At 39.8% G+C, this 15,753-nt stretch overlaps 1 long non-coding RNA gene across 1 annotated transcript in view; it reads right to left on the bottom strand.

The window, feature by feature from the left end:
• Positions 1-6,186: 6,186 nt before the first annotated feature.
• Positions 6,187-15,753, bottom strand: part of LOC103098633 (uncharacterized) — a 39,289-nt gene continuing 29,722 nt past the window's right edge. The window contains exon 2 of the long non-coding RNA XR_008912985.1: positions 6,187-6,467. This is a non-coding gene — a long non-coding RNA (uncharacterized LOC103098633). The remainder of the gene's footprint in view (positions 6,468-15,753) is intronic.

Below are 15,753 nucleotides of genomic sequence, written 5' to 3'. Positions count from 1 at the left end.
ATCCTTTCCCCTCCCTTTTATCTGAAAATTCCTTGATATCAGCCTCTATTCTTGTTTCCTTTCCTCTAGTCTCTGACAAGATGACGGACCTTTCCTTGTCAAGGCCAGTTCCTTTACATGAGCCTTCAATCTCATCTCCTGCTCTTTTTTTTTCTGGTAGTTTGAATCCTCAATTCCCTCCCAACTTTGCCTCTCCATATGTCCCAATCCTCTCTTTGAGTTTGTTGCTTTATCTTGCTATAGCCCAGGCTTCCACAGAACTTCATGTAGTTCCTTACCATGACCATAGACAAATATTCTCCTCTCTAATCCCAGGGAGCTCCCCTTTATGTATTATCTTCCTCCATTAGAATATAACCTTCTTATTGGTAGAGTCTTGCTTGCTTGCTAATATTTGTATCCTCAACACAATGCCTGGCACATAGTAGTCGTAGTTTCTCTTAGTGACCGAGAATGACAATTTTCTTTCTGCATTATCATCTATTGATGTACCCTCATGTGGCTTTGGAGTCCAAAGGCTGAGGCGCAGAGTTTGTGGCACATGGGGCATGGGACGCCAGTTGTTACAGGAGGTGCGGTTGTGGCCTGGTGTCGGCGTTCATGCGCAGTGGCAAGACATCCACGTCGCTCATCTTCAAAGGTGGCGGCGGCATGGTTAATGTGGGTTGGCCAGCTGCTTCTGTCAGAGGCAGTGAGTTCTAGTTGCTTTGGTGTCATGCCAGCCCACTTCAAGTTGGACTTTAGTTGATCCTTGAATCTTTTCTTTGGTCAACCTTGTTTCCTGAGTCCAGCTGACAGTTCACCATAGAATACCTGTCTTGGTATTCGCTGTGGGTCCATGTGGATGACGTGTCCAGACCATCGTAGCTGGGTCTTGAGGACCAGGACTTCGATGCTGGTGGAGTTGGCTCTGTCTAGGACTTCCTGATTGGTGATTCAGTCCTGCCATCGGATCCTCATGATTGACCAGAGGGAGCGTTGGTGGAATTGCTCCAGCTGTTTCATGTGCTTCCGGTACAGTGTCCATGTCTTGCAACCATACAGGAGCGAGCTGAGGACCACTGCATTGTATACTTTGAGCTTTGTCACAGTGCTTACACCGCTGTGTTGGAGGACTTTGGAGCGCAGCCGCCCGAGTGCCTGGCTGACCTTTTGGATCCTGGCATTAATCTCGTGGTCTAGGGACCCGTCGTTGGCAATGGTGCTGCCCAGGTACTTGAAAGTGTTGACGTTAGAAAGCTGCGAGTCGTCGATTGTAATGCACAGCTGGTTCGTTGGCCTCCCTGGTGCAGGTTGGAACAGCACCTCTGTTTTGCTGAGGCTGATAGTCAGGCCAAACAATTTTGTTGCGGTGGAGAACCTGTCCACAATAGTTTGGAGATGATTTTCTTGGTGGGCCATGAGAGCACAGTCATCTGCGAAGAGAGCTTCCAGGATGAGTCTCTCTGTTGTCTTTGTTTTTGCAGTCAGGTGGAGAAGGTCGAATAGTGAGCCATCCAGTCAGTATTTGATATAGACAACAGATTTAGATCCATCACTGTTTGTCATAATACTTGGGTGAAGAATAGGTTGAATAGCACCGGAGCAAGGATGCAGCCCTGTTTCACGCCATTGGAGATGTTGAAGCGATCGGAAGTCTCTCCACCAGATAGGACTTCCCCTGTCATGTCGACATGAAAGAGCTGGATCAGTTTGATGAATTTTGCTGGGCAACTGAGCTTGCTGAGGATCACCCACAATGCGTTCCTGTTTACTGTGTCAAACGCCTTTGTCAGGTCTATGAAGACAATGTAGAGACTCAGGTTCTGCTCAAGGCATTTTTCCTGCATTTGCCTCACCATGAAGGCAATGTCAATGGTGCTGCGATCTAGTTGGAAGCCGCATTGTGATTCAGGTAGGTTCTGCTCTGAGACAGATGATAGGAGTCTGTTGAGTATAACACGGGCAAAGAATCTTTCCAGCAGTGGAGAGTAGTGTAGGCTCGTGCGCCTTTGTTCTTGTATAGGGCTACGATGGAGGCATCTCTGAGTTCTGGGGGCATGTCTTCCTCTTCCCATATGCTGGTCAGCACTATAGGGAATGCCTGAAGCGCCTTTCCATTTAAAGCCTTGTACACCTCGGTTGGGATCCCGTCTTTACCAGGTGCCTTGCCTGCACTCATTTGTTTAATGGCTTTTTGGACTTCTTCTAATGAAAGAGGGACATCAAGTTGCTTGATGATGTGGGAATCTGGTCAAGGGCCCTTTGGTTTACTGAGGAGGGTAGGTTGAAGAACTGACTGAAGTGTTCTTTCCACCTGTTGCTGATGCCTTTTTTGTCTTTTATGAGAGTGTCACCATCAGAGGATAGCAAGGGGGCAGTGGTGGATTTTAATGGCCCATAGACAGTCTTGAGGGCACTGAAAAATTGTTTGTAGTTTTTTGTGTCAGCAAAGTGCTGGATTTCTTCTGCCTTTTTTTTTCCCACCATCAGTCTTGCATTTTCCTGATCTCACACTGCGCCGTGGCTTGGAGAGACTTGAATCTGTCTTTTTTAGGAGCAGAGTTTGGGTTATTTTGCCACTCCATAAAGGCTTTGTTCTTTTTGTTCAATAGGTCTTCAATAGCAGTGTTGTTCTCGTTGAACCAGTCCTGGTGGTTGCGTTGTTTAGGGCCTAGGACTGCCTTTGATATTTCCGTCACCACGTCTCTGAACTGGTTCCATTTCTCGGTTGGGCTTCCAGTGAGTGGTCCCTTGACAGACAGCTTGTCGTCCAGACAGGACTGGAATGTTTGCAGATAAAATGGATCTCTGAGACGACTCACGTTGCTAGATGAGCAAACTGTCTGGGTGCATTTTGGATGGCGAGGTGCAATGTGCATTTGAAGAGTCACTCTAACCAATCAGTGATCTGTCCAGCATTCAGCTCCTCTCATGGCTCTGGTGATCTGTACATCCTGGATGTCTCGCCGATATACAATGATGTAGTCAATGAGATGCCACTGTTTTGAACGTGGATGCATCCATGTTATTTTGTATTTGTTCGCCATTCTGAACACAGTATTCTTGATGGTGAGTTCGAACTCTGAGCATTTGCTGAGTAGTAGTAGGCCATTGTTGTTCATTTTGCCCACACCGTGTTTGCCGAGCACTCCTTTACATCTTTCATGGTCCTGACACATAGTAATCACTAAACAAAGTTATCTATCTATCCATCCATCTATCTATCTATCTATCTATCTATCTATCTATCTATCTATCTACCTATCTATCTATCTATCTATCTATCTATCTATCTATCTATCTATCTATCTGCCTGTCTGTCTATCTCTCTGCCTGTCTATTTACTTACCTACCTATCTATCTCTTTACTCATTTCTCTCTTTCTCTCCTCTTTCCCTCTCTCTTCCCTATCTACCTATCTATCTCTCTACCTGTCTGTCTATCTATCTGAAACTTTCCTACTGATTTCAAATATGTTCAAGACTTCCTATTTTAAAAAAACAATAACAACCTTCTGTAGATCCTACCATCACCCCAATATATTAGCTTAATATCTCTCCTCCTTTTCTCACATTTTTTGGAAAAGCAATCTTCACTTACTACCTCATGCTCTCTCTCCTCTCACTCACTCTTCAAACCTCTGCAATCATTGATCAACTGACCTCAACTGACACTGATCTCTCAAAAGTTCCCAATTATCCCTTAATTGTTTTATCTAAAGTCTCTCTCTCTTTTTTTCATAGCTCATCCTTCTCAACCTCATTGGTACATTTGATACTATTAGATTTCCTCCCAGTCACTGTCTGCCCTTGGGGTATTATAACACTACTTTCTTCTGGTCCTGATTCTACTATCTGTCTAATAGTTTCTTTTCAGCTTCTTTTGCTGGTTCATTATCCATATCATGCCTCCAAACTGTGGTTGTTCCCCAAGTCCTCAAGGTCTCTGTTTAATTTTTAAAAGCCTTCACTACCTTGACCCAAGTCTATCATTCTAGTCCCATTGGCCATACCCTCCTTCACTGGGAAATTCAACCAAATTGATTTCTCTTCATACAAAACACTCCACCTCCAATCTCTATATTATAGAGGGTTTTATGGAAAAATATGGACAGGAATCTCAGCCCTATCTAACTCTTCAGCTAGTGTCTGAGGCTGGATTGGAACTCAGGAAGAGAAGGATCCCTGGTGCCAGGTCCAGCATTCTATCCATGGTACTACCTAGTTCCCCCCTTACTTCTACCTAAAAGAATCCTTCTTTTGCTTCAACACACAACTTAAGTAACACGTTTGCCATTGTGAATCTTGAAATTTCTCAGACTTGTGAATGTTAAAAAATTCCCCATTGGGGAATTCTCCATTGGAACAATTCCCTACTGGGACCATTCTCCATTTGGACAGTGAGAACTCTACTTAGATCAGAAATGGGAAGACCTCTACTCCACCCTAAGACTGCTTTAGGGGAGAAAACTCCTTGCTGAACAATGAAAAATACTTAAACCCATACTTAAGCCATGCCTATTTTTAGAATTAATACAAAGGGGTGCTAAGTACCTATAAAGGTCAGGCAACTTGACCTTTACAAGGAGCAAAGAGGCAAAAACTTACTCAGAGATTCTAGCCTACTCAGGTGTGGATTACTAAAAGGATTAGTCTACTCAGGTGTGAATTCAGAATGGGCTGTCCTTTGGAAAACGTCTACTGTGATTGGTAGATGGAAGAACTTAGGGGAGGTGACATAGGAGAAAACCCCCTATATAAGAAAAGGACAGGCTGTTGAAAAAGGAGATCTCTGGAGCTCTCAAAAAGACAGTCTCTAAGGAGGTTGTTGAGAGAAGGACAGTCTCTAAGGAGGTCTCTCAAGGGAGGCTGACTCTGGCTGAAACTCCCTCTGAGGAGACTCTGTCCCCCTGAATCCTCACTTGAACAGATCTTATGGTGAGTGATTAAGGACTGACTGATCTTTTCTTTTAGGACTTAGGCCTGGGTTGGCCAAGGCTGCCTGGGCTGGTCTATTCTTTTCTCATTTTTTCCTTTCTCTCTCTCTCTCTCTTTCTTTGATTCCTCATTGTATTATTAACTAAATTCTCTATAAAACCCAGTTGACTTGGGTATATTCATAATTGGGAATATTTCCCTGGTGACCACCTTATATTTGATTTAAAACAAGACACTGTAGTGAAAACATATTTTCTGCGGTCACAATTTACTCACCCACTCTTATATCTACTACAATTTATATCTTCCACTATTTTACTCACTACAGTTTACAACCTCAACCATTTTAACTCTTACAGTTTATGGCATCCACTCTTTTAATTATCACACCATGAAGCCTTTCCTGATTTCCCTAAATGTTAGTTCCCTCCTTTTCTGTCTTGTGTTTAATTGCTTTATATTTATTTATGTTCGTTCTCTTTTATTTATGTGAATTCTCTTTATTTTTTGTTCTGTTTACTCATATTTGCATTTGTTGTCTCTCTAATTAGAATGAAAACTTGTGAGTAGGAATTGTTTTATTTATTGTATTTCTATTTCTGGTACCTGGCCCAGTAGCTGATACATAGCAAAAGCCGAATAAATACTTATTGCTTGAATGAGACCATAACAACCAAAATGATTTCTGACAAAAGTGAATTTTAAAAATGATTGGTGTTAGAGAATTTTATAATATGTAAACTCTGAACATTTCTACCTTCTTCACTTAACAAATTTGAAAACTGAGCATATAGAGAAGGTAAGAAGCTTGCTTGGAATCACATGAAATATCTGCCTTTTTTAAAAGTATTTTTTAAAACACAAAAAATATGTAAGTCATTGGGCAGACTCTGTTTCATTTTGTTTTGTTTTGTTTTTTCCTTATCTTGGGTAGCCCTGAAAAATCTACTGATTTTTCTGACACTGATGAATGGATTCCAGAGGATGAATTTTACCAAATACTTCCTGACAGAGAAGATGAAAAATGAGAAACATTTTTGAATGTGGTCAATTCAGAAATTGATTTTGCTTGAGCTTTGCTTATGAGCACTAATAAATATGACAACATCAACAACAAAGGTTTTATTTTCCTTTTTTTCCCTCAACTGGAGAAAATTGGAAGGAGAAATTTTTTGTTAATTAAAAAATTTTTTTAATCTACTAGTTCTTTAAGTTCCCCATAAATCTGTGATAAAGTATATGTAAAAGAATGAACATAGAAAGATCATTCTGAACAAAAGAAAAACTTTATTTTCAATTAAGATATTGACAACAAGGAGACAATAGTGATATTCCATACTTTATGGATTATAGTGCGCATTATTGTGGATACAGTGCATCCACATGCCTTCTTATCTTCTGAGATTTCTGTCCATATTTTTCCATAAATCTGTAGGAGATCTTCCCAAAGCACCAGAGACCTTCCCCTGGTTATTTTCATATTTTGTAGATAACCTAGAAAGCATTCAGATTGTTCATCTATCACTCCTCTGATCACTCTTCTCTTATCTAAGGATGAAAAGAATTCAGAGAAATGAGAGATATCAAAATGTGTGCACCACCAAAATCCAAACTCTTTTTTGTAATCCTGACATTTGTGCATTGCCAATGGGAGGATCCATCTTTAGGGGTGACAGGAGACTCTCTCTTTACTTTGGTTTGATGAAATGTGTCAAGAGCAGCCTCTAGTGGCAGGTTAAAGCTTTTACATGGCACTGCAAGGTCAATTTATTTGAGAAGCAAACAGGTAAATTCCTCATTTGTTCTGTGCTCTGGACTAAAATGGAATTTCACAGTGAATGCTGCTTACTGGAAAAACAGGTCCTAGAGAACTGAGGATGCTTTATCCGAATCCTGGAATTGTTTTATTTTTAAATAGAAACCTGAGCTGACATTTAAGCTTTTTAAAAAAATCCCTAGTAAGTACTTTTGACAAAAGGTAAATATAGTTTTAGAAGGAAAAAAAAAAAAAACAAAACATCTCTCCCATCAGAGAAACAAAGAACATGCCTGAATCCCATCCCAAGACTTTGTCAATGAAAAAAAAGGAAATGACCCAGTAGAAGATACTATGATTTAGGTCTTCTTCTTCTTGCTATACTGTATAACTTCAGTTTTCCCCCAGTGGAATATTCAGGTGTAATACAAATACAATTATATTACACATAGTAAGCACGTGTTCATAGATCATAGTTGATAAAGTAGGAAAAAAGCTCAGAGCCATCTAGACCATCTCCATTCATTTTACATGTGAGTAAACTGAAGCCCTGGAGTCAGGAAGACTCATATTACTGGGTTCAAACCTGGCCTCAAATATTTACTAGCTGTATGACATTATCCAGGTCACTTTACCATGTTTCCCTTGGTTTCTTCATCTGTCAAATGAACTGGAGAAAGGAATGGCAAACCACTTCAGCATCTTTGCCAAGAAAACTCCAAATGGGGTCACAAAGAATCATGAGTACCAACAAAACAGAAGCTCAGGGAATTTAAGTGATTTGTTCAAGACCATAGGTAGAAGAGCTAGGATTTGAACTCAAGCCTTCTGACTTGTAGAAAAGTCTATGCAATTCTCTTTATTTCTTAAATATTGAATGGGTGGGTTAAATGAATCATTTGGTTCTCTAACAGTCTAGTATAGTAGTAAGAGTACTGGATTTGGAGCAACTGAAGCTGAGTTCAATTATTGTTTCAGCCACTTGTTATCCAAATGAACATAATTCACTTCTCTGAGTCATAATTGTTGGCATATAAATTAAGGGAGTTAATAGATTCTCATATCCCTTCCAACTCTACATCTATTATTCCATGGGCCCCCAGTTTCTAGCACAATGCCATGCACTTAGTGGATGCCCTAATAATATTGTTTGAATTGAATATAACTCCTTAAAGAAAAAGATGAGTATATAGCTAGTACTATGTCTCAGACACTGGCTACATGCTTTTACAAATACTATCATGTTTGATCTTTACAACATTACAGTTAAGAAACTGAGGCAAACACAGGTTAAGTGGTGGGTCACAGAACTATTAATCTGTATGTGAGACACTATCATGTGCCTGAGGTCACGTTTGAATTTAGGACTTCTGGATTCCGGGCTTGGTGCTCTAGTCACTATGCCCCCAGATTTCTCTAAAGGAAAAGGTGCCTCCACCATGTACTTGCTACTCGCCTATTTTCCCGAGGTAAACCATTCTAAATGTCCTTGTGTTTTAAAACTGTTTTGTCTAAGATGGTCCTAATGGGAATGGCAAAACACATACATGGCAACTTGTCTATAGGAGCTTTGCAAGAGACTGAAAAATTATTGCTGGGCGAATATTATTAACTCGGCCCCCAGGAAACTGGCCTAGATCTGGGACACAAGGCAAGACCATTCACTTTTCCAAAGGAAATAGGCTTACTCAGTCTCCATAGTCACCTTGCTTTTTTCCACTGAACATTATGCCCAGTCGCTTCTTTATTATTGGGAATAAGCAAGGAATTTCCAAAATCCGGCAGAAATTCGGTTCAAACTGTTTCTCCTGCCACCCTCTTCTAGCCCTCTAGGCTTTCTCTTTTCCCTCATCTTATATCTTCTTTGATGTAGCAGCTCAGCAGGTGTGGCCAGAAGCCTGGGGAGGGGAGTTGGGAGAAAGGGGCTACAGCTGGTTTCCAGCTATAACCAAACAGGTAGCCCCTTTCCCAGCGCCAGCATCTTCAGAGCTACCGCCAGGGGCGCTCCGGGGCAGAGCCCCAGGAGCTGGATAATTTGGGGACAGAGGCCAGGGTGAACTCAAATAACTGAAGCAGAGAGCGATGGGGAAAGGGGCTGACGGCCTCAAGGGGCCAGTCGGTGGGCTCCCTCTCCCGCTGATAGATAATAACTCGGGCCAGACTTCCCTGAAGAGAAGGGCCGCAGTTTTCCAAGAGCCTGCGCCACAGAAGCAGGACAGGCCCCCGAAGAGCCTCCACCACGCCCCTTGACCCTCTCTCAGCTTGTTTTGCCCCGCCCTGCTCCGTCCACTAGGGATCCTGCCGAGCGCAGCTGCGCTTCGCGGGCAGCCTTTCCTTTCCTTCGCTTTCTTGATGCCTAGCGATCCCCGCCTTCGCCGCGTCTCTCTGGGACATCTGTGTTCCTAGCCTTTGAGCCCTGCCTCTCCTCAGTGGCCCCCAGGACGTGCTCCCCGATTCTCTGAGGGCTTCTTAATTTCCAGCCCCCGGAGAAGGGCAGTGCAGGAGATGGTAGCAACAGAAAGTTCCTAAAGTGGGGGGATACTTTGGAATTACACAGAACAATGGATTCTTAATTGGAGAATGGTAAAAGGCGTTTGGATGGAGGTAAATCCAACCCAAACAAACGCAGAGACTGTAAGTGGGTCATACTGGCCTCGACCCTGGAGCTCTCTGCCTTTGACCACCGTTCTTTGTTCCTAGGATGCTCTCCCTTGGGGTGTAGTTACTTTTAGGCTGCCGCCTAGGCAGTAACATCGAGGACTTAGCCAAAACCTTTATTCAAGCCAGGGTGACATTCAGTGCAATCCCAGGGGCAGCGTGGGGCGAGGGGGAGGTGGCTTTGCTGCTTGTGCTTGTCTAGGGAAGGAAGAGGCGGATTGCGGATGTTCTGGGGCTAAGGTTGTACTTCACTGGAGCTGTTTTACATCTTGTGAAAAAAAGAATTTAAATACACACACACACACACACACACACACACACACACGCAAGTTTGGCAGGTCCTTAAATTGGAGAGCTCCTGGGCTTTTCCATACTCGAGGTTTACTTCAAAGGAAAATGAAACCATAAAAATAATATTCGCTTCTTTCCTATAATTAATATAATCATTTAATTTTTTATTGTTTTTCTCTGTCTTCCTCCTGTGCTTTCAAGTAAATTATTCAAGATTAGGTTTTTTATTATATTTTATTTATTAATAATGTCTGCCTCCTCACAGGGGTGTTCTGAGGATGAATTAATATTTGCAAAGCAATTGGAAGACGAAAATCTTATATAAGACTTAATGGAATTACTGTATTATTATTATTATCTTTAGAGGGAAAACAATAAATGGATGGAGCCCTTACCCACTGCCATCTGTTCTGTTAAAAGATCAACGTTGAAAAACAAAACAAAACAAAAAGACTGTCTACAGAGCACGGAGGATTCAACTTAGAGCTGAAAAAGGTCCTAGAGAGCATCCAATCCAATCCCCTCACTTTACAAACGAGGAAAACGAGGACCAAGAAAGGTTAAATAGCTGGTCCAGCCTCTCGATTAGCTAATATGTAAAAGATGGCATTTGAAACCAGAGCTCCTGATTCCTAATTCACTGCCTCGAACGGATAGCTGTGAGGATTCCCCATAGAATTTATATCCTCACTAAAAGGACATTCTACTTTGAAAGAAAACAGGAGGCCACAGAAGGGAACCCCAAACTGTCTATCTTAGTAAGTAAGAAGTGGACTTGTGATTTCGTTGGTACCGGGAACTTCCTTGGTCAATGCCTTTGTCCCTATCTCGGCAGTTTATTATCTAAGAGCGCTGAGAAGTTTCCAAGTGAGGAAACTGAGTTAACCAGTATAAAATAACCAGTATGTGTCCAAGGTGCATTGATCTCGTCTAGTTCGGAGATCTGCTCTCTAACTATCTTGCCAAGTTGCTTCTTCAGTGAATTTCATGGAAAATGGCTTCATTTTCATTTTACATTTACTGAGCCTTGAATGGCTTTCCTATTCTAAGAGTTTTCCCTTTCCCAGCAATCCCATTATTTAAAACTTGAATACCCAGGCAATTGAGGTTTTAAATAGGATTGTACTCTAAAAACAAAAAGAACACACCCACTCCTATGTCCCTAGCTTCACAATATCCTTGAAAAATGGAGAGACAAGCCCGATTATGCCTGCTTTACAGATGAACTTGATCAAGGCCTTCCAAATACATTGTTGTCCACTCTGAGCTTCAAAATAAAATTTCTGAAAGTTTTTGAACCTAACTAGTTACCTGGATTTCCCGTCCCCTTCACCCCAAACCCCTATACTGACCTTAATAATGCGGAGCGCAAATGGCAAAATTTTTCTAAAAATTCTCTGTCCCAAAGCACAGAAAGTGTTTAATGTGCCACGAATCATATCATGAAATTAGACCAGATTATCGTTTTTAAAAAATCAAAGGGCTTAGTATTTGGTTTTGCCAAGACCTTCGAGTTCAAATCCTATGGGCAGCAGTACTATTCTGACTTCACTAGGGGGCGCAATTCATTTTGAAATGTTAGTATTCTCTTAGAAGATTTAGGTAGCCCAGCAGTAGGTCTGAGAATCTAATAAAAATTAGATGTAAAAATATACATAATCCAAGAGAAAGGTCGAAATGAAAATCTGCCAGGCGATGATTTGAAAGTTAGCATTCTGAATAGCAAAAAAAGAAAGCCACAAAATGAAGGCTGATTCTAAGTAAAAAGAGGGTCTCCTCTAATTGAACTTCAGAAAGCATTTCCATTACAAGCTTTCATTTTCTTGTTCCTTACTCTTAGGGAATTAATTGCTGCCCACTGAAACTTGCCACAGAAACCAATCTCCGAAATCTCCCACACCAACCAGGGTAACAGCAACTAGTTTCTGATTGACATAAATGCAAATGAACTCGAGTTCATAAATATCCTTATAATAAACACTGCCATTGATGACAGACTTCTAGTCAATAATTTCCTATTTTTTAGCTGTTCATTATTGGACTTAGCATATTCATTCATTTTGCCTTATATTAGTTTCTATAGCTATGCTTCAGAGCTTTAAAGCAGGTAAAAATTATTTGTTTTTTAACAAATGAAAACCAGCCTATGAATGAGTAAGTTACAATTTGGGGTTACTTATTTTTTAAAAGGTTTTCTGATCTTGGAGTACTCAAAGGAGTTTTCCCAATGTATTTCAAAGCAAATATTTTATCTTAAAATAATGAAAAGTTTGAGTCACTAATATTTAATGTTCTTTGACCTGTTAACCCAAACCATGATGATTGCAGATGTTGCTGAACAGAAATGATTATTTTTATTGCATTTTTAAATATAACAGAAAATGCATAGCCATTAAAATAATTTCAAGGGGGTTACAATAGCTCTCTTAAAAATGTGATACATTTAAAGCCTTTTTATTACTGGGATACCATGAGACAAGGGCTCAGAGAAACAAATTTCAGGGAGATGTTTCACAGTCTTCTGGTGTACAAAAAGCCCTGAGAATGGAATTTTTTTTTTAACCTGGCAGTCCCAATTATTACTCAAGTATGTCCTGCCATTATGTGACTTAATATGTACATAGGTCAGCTCCCCAAACTATTAACTAACCCTATTTGTCCCCAAACTCATCCAACACTAAATACCTGCTCCCCCCTCCCCCCCCCCATACTTTATCTGAACAACTGTGAATAGTTTGTGGCTAATCATTTGAATCATGGCTTTTACATTGAGGGAATTGAGGCAGAAGAGACATAGCTAAGGGTTATATAAGGAATCAAACTCAATATACTTAAATATACTTAAAAGTGTCCTATCTAAATGATCACCCTAGACAAATATAAATAATAGGGAAATGGGTCTTGATCAATGACACATGTAAAACCCAGTGGAATTGCAGGTCAGCAACTAGAGGGGGTGGGAGGAGGGGAGGGAGGGAAAGAACATGATTCTTAGAACCATGGAAAAATACTCTAAATTAACTAATTAAATAAAATTTTCCAAAAAATAAAAAAAAAGTGTCCTACACTCAACCCATTAAGCCATTCTTCTCTCACAATTCAGGGCATTTAATCTAAAACTAAACTTTGTTCTAGAGTTTATAATATACCAAGTAATCTTGAGATTTCATGAGCCATTCTGCATGGCTTCAGAGATCACCAGTAGTTTAGTACAGTGAAAAGGGTGCTGGTTTTCTAGTGAAGGGATCTGGGTTCATGCCCATGTTTATGTCCCTGTTATGGTTCAGTCATTTTCAGTCATATTTGACTCTCAGTGACCTCATCTGGAATTTCCTTGGCAGAGACACTGGAGTGATTTGTCATTTCCTTCTCCAGCTCATTTGACAGATAGAAACATTGAGGCAAGTAGGGTTAAGTGACTTGTCCAGGGTTACACAGCTAGGAAATATCTAAGTCCTGATTTGAACTCATGAAGAAGAGTCTTCCCGACTCCAAGCCTGGCACTCTATCCACTCTGTCACTTAGCAGCCCTTGTTTATGCCATATTTGACACTTATCCTCTAATTGTGGCCAACTCATTGCTTCTTCCTTGGTAAAAATGAAGAAGCTAGATTAGATGGTCTTCCAAAGTCCCTTCTACTTCTAAATATTTGCCATTGTAGAAAATTGGGTTGTTTGGGATTTGGGCTTCTACCTCCATCATTCACAAGCATATCCTTGATGACCCATATAACTAGCAATTAAAATGGAAGTGGCTAAGACAAAATAAGAAAATATAGCTGATTAGCAGAGAGCTAATTAGGCACTGGGAGGGGGGGGGGAGGAAATGTTTAACCTAGTTGTACAAGATGTTTAATTAAGCTTAATATATGAAAATTCCACTCTAGTTGTTTGACCTAGGGAGGAAGAGAAGTTGGACTTTTACCTTTTGCTGTCATATGTACCTATGCACTTGTGGAAAGAGTTCTTGTGGAACTATTCTTTGAATTTGCAGAAAATCAGTCAAGCGAGCTGTGTAATTTAATATTTACTGCCCCCTAGAAGTTTTAGGGTTATTTTCCATAATGCAAAATTTAGAATTACATAAAAATCATTAGTTACTTTGCATATTTAAAGAAGACAAGGGATAATGGTCTTTCCTACATTTTTATTTAGCCCTAAGTAACCCTATTTGATCCCTTAAAAGCTGTATGTACCTCTCAAGAGATGGTATTTTTATTTATTTACTTATTTTTAAAACCCTTACCTTCTGCCTTGGTTGGAACCAATATGGTTCCAAGACAGAAGAGTGGTAAGGGCTAGGCCATGGGGGTTAAGTGACTTGCCCAGGATCACACAACTTGGAAGTGCCTGAGACCATATTTGAACCAAGATCTCCTGTCTCTAGGCCTGACTCTCAATTCACTAAGCCACTCAACTGCCCCTAAGAGAGGGTATTTTTAAAGTTCCTTGATCTGCCTAGAAAGTAGTTTGAATTTTACTTAATTCATTTTTAATTACTTTGGAATAATTGATACTGTGCTCAAGTTGCTCAGCATGAAAAACTAAAGGAAAAGAAGTTTAAAACCCAACAATTCAATTAAACACATAGGCATTCATGAAATATTTATCAAGAATATATTTTCTTTCCAACCTTCCAGATTTCATAACTGTTGAATTCAAGAATGTGTTGAGTTTAAGTACTTGCTCCTCTATTGGAAAAGGAGAAAGAAAGAAAGAGAGAAAGAAAGAGAGAAAGAGAGAGAGAGAGAAAGAAAGAAAGAGAGAAAGAAAGAGAGAAAGAAAGAGAGAAAGAAAGAAAGAAAGAAAGAAAGAGAGAAAGAAAGAGAGAAAGAAAGAGAGAAAGAAAGAGAGAAAGAAAGAAAGAAAGAAAGAAAGAAAGAAAGAAAGAGAGAAAGAAAGAAAGAAAGAGAGAAAGAAAGAAAGAAAGAAAGAAAGAAAGAAAGAAAGAAAGAAAGAAAGAAAATACCTGATTGGAAAGTCCTTGGCCCTTGGCTCTTGGTGTGTTTGCAGTTTACAAATGTTAATCCCAGTCGATCCTAGAGACTGGGGAAAGAACCACAGCCCGGGAATATGTTTTCCAAGGAGTTCAGGAACAGACATTCCTCTTCAGTTATAAAGCAAAGAGCTTAAGAATTTTGTTTGAACAACTGTCTAAAATCTTAGCATGCTGCCTACGTTTTGCTCATGATAATATGCTGAAGTCCTTCTAAATACATCCTCATATATCCTTCTATTTAACCAATACTGGCAATAGCAAATGCACACAATAACAAGAGAAAACAACAAATTGGACTGGCTAGAAAGATAATGGAAACAAGAAAGGCTCCTGAATATGTATGTTTCCTCAGGTAGAAATGATAGAATGGTTTTTTATATGATTATATTGGCTTGGAAAGGAGCTAAGTAAATTTAGACCATTGATACTGCCTCAAAATGAATATCTGTTCCTCTGAAACAGAACTTTTAAAAATACATTTTACTTCTAGTGGGAGAAAAAAGCTTCCAAATGAATATGTATTAACAATTAAAAAAATAAAAATGTTTCTTTGGATTACTCATATATACATATTTTTCATCTTCAAAGCTAGACAAATATTAATCCTATTTACAGACAGGGAAACCAAGAAAGGATGATTTATTTAAACTTCAAAAAAAAATGTGGTAAAATATCGAGTCTTTTATCTTTCATATTTGTCTTTTATAATTATGTTTTAAAGTAACTACAATAAAATTCTCATACGATTGTCTTTCAAAGTTTCTTTTTTTTATCAATGTAAATGTGATCTTGGGGGTCATTCCTAAATTTGAATTTTTATTACAGAAACCCTAGAGATAATTTCATCTCTTGAAATTATCATGTGGAAGAAAAAATTACTAGATATCTCCTAACAGGCTAAAATTGTGACTATAACACTGGGGAGAGAGTCAGTAGATTTCGGCATGGTGCTCGGTTCTCCCAGGAATTCATTGTGTGACCTTGATTCAATCATTTGATTTCTCTTTATTGCATTAAAATTGGATAATGATCTTTCCAGCAAGGAGGTGACTAAAATGGCTTCAGAACTTGGATATATGGCTGTTAGTGGATTATTTAGGCAAACTTCACAAGCACATCCTGAGAAGATG

Source organism: Monodelphis domestica, chromosome 6 (assembly GCF_027887165.1).
Source record: "Monodelphis domestica isolate mMonDom1 chromosome 6, mMonDom1.pri, whole genome shotgun sequence".
NCBI lineage: Eukaryota > Metazoa > Chordata > Mammalia > Didelphimorphia > Didelphidae > Monodelphis > Monodelphis domestica.
This window is presented reverse-complemented; position numbering and strand designations above follow the sequence as displayed.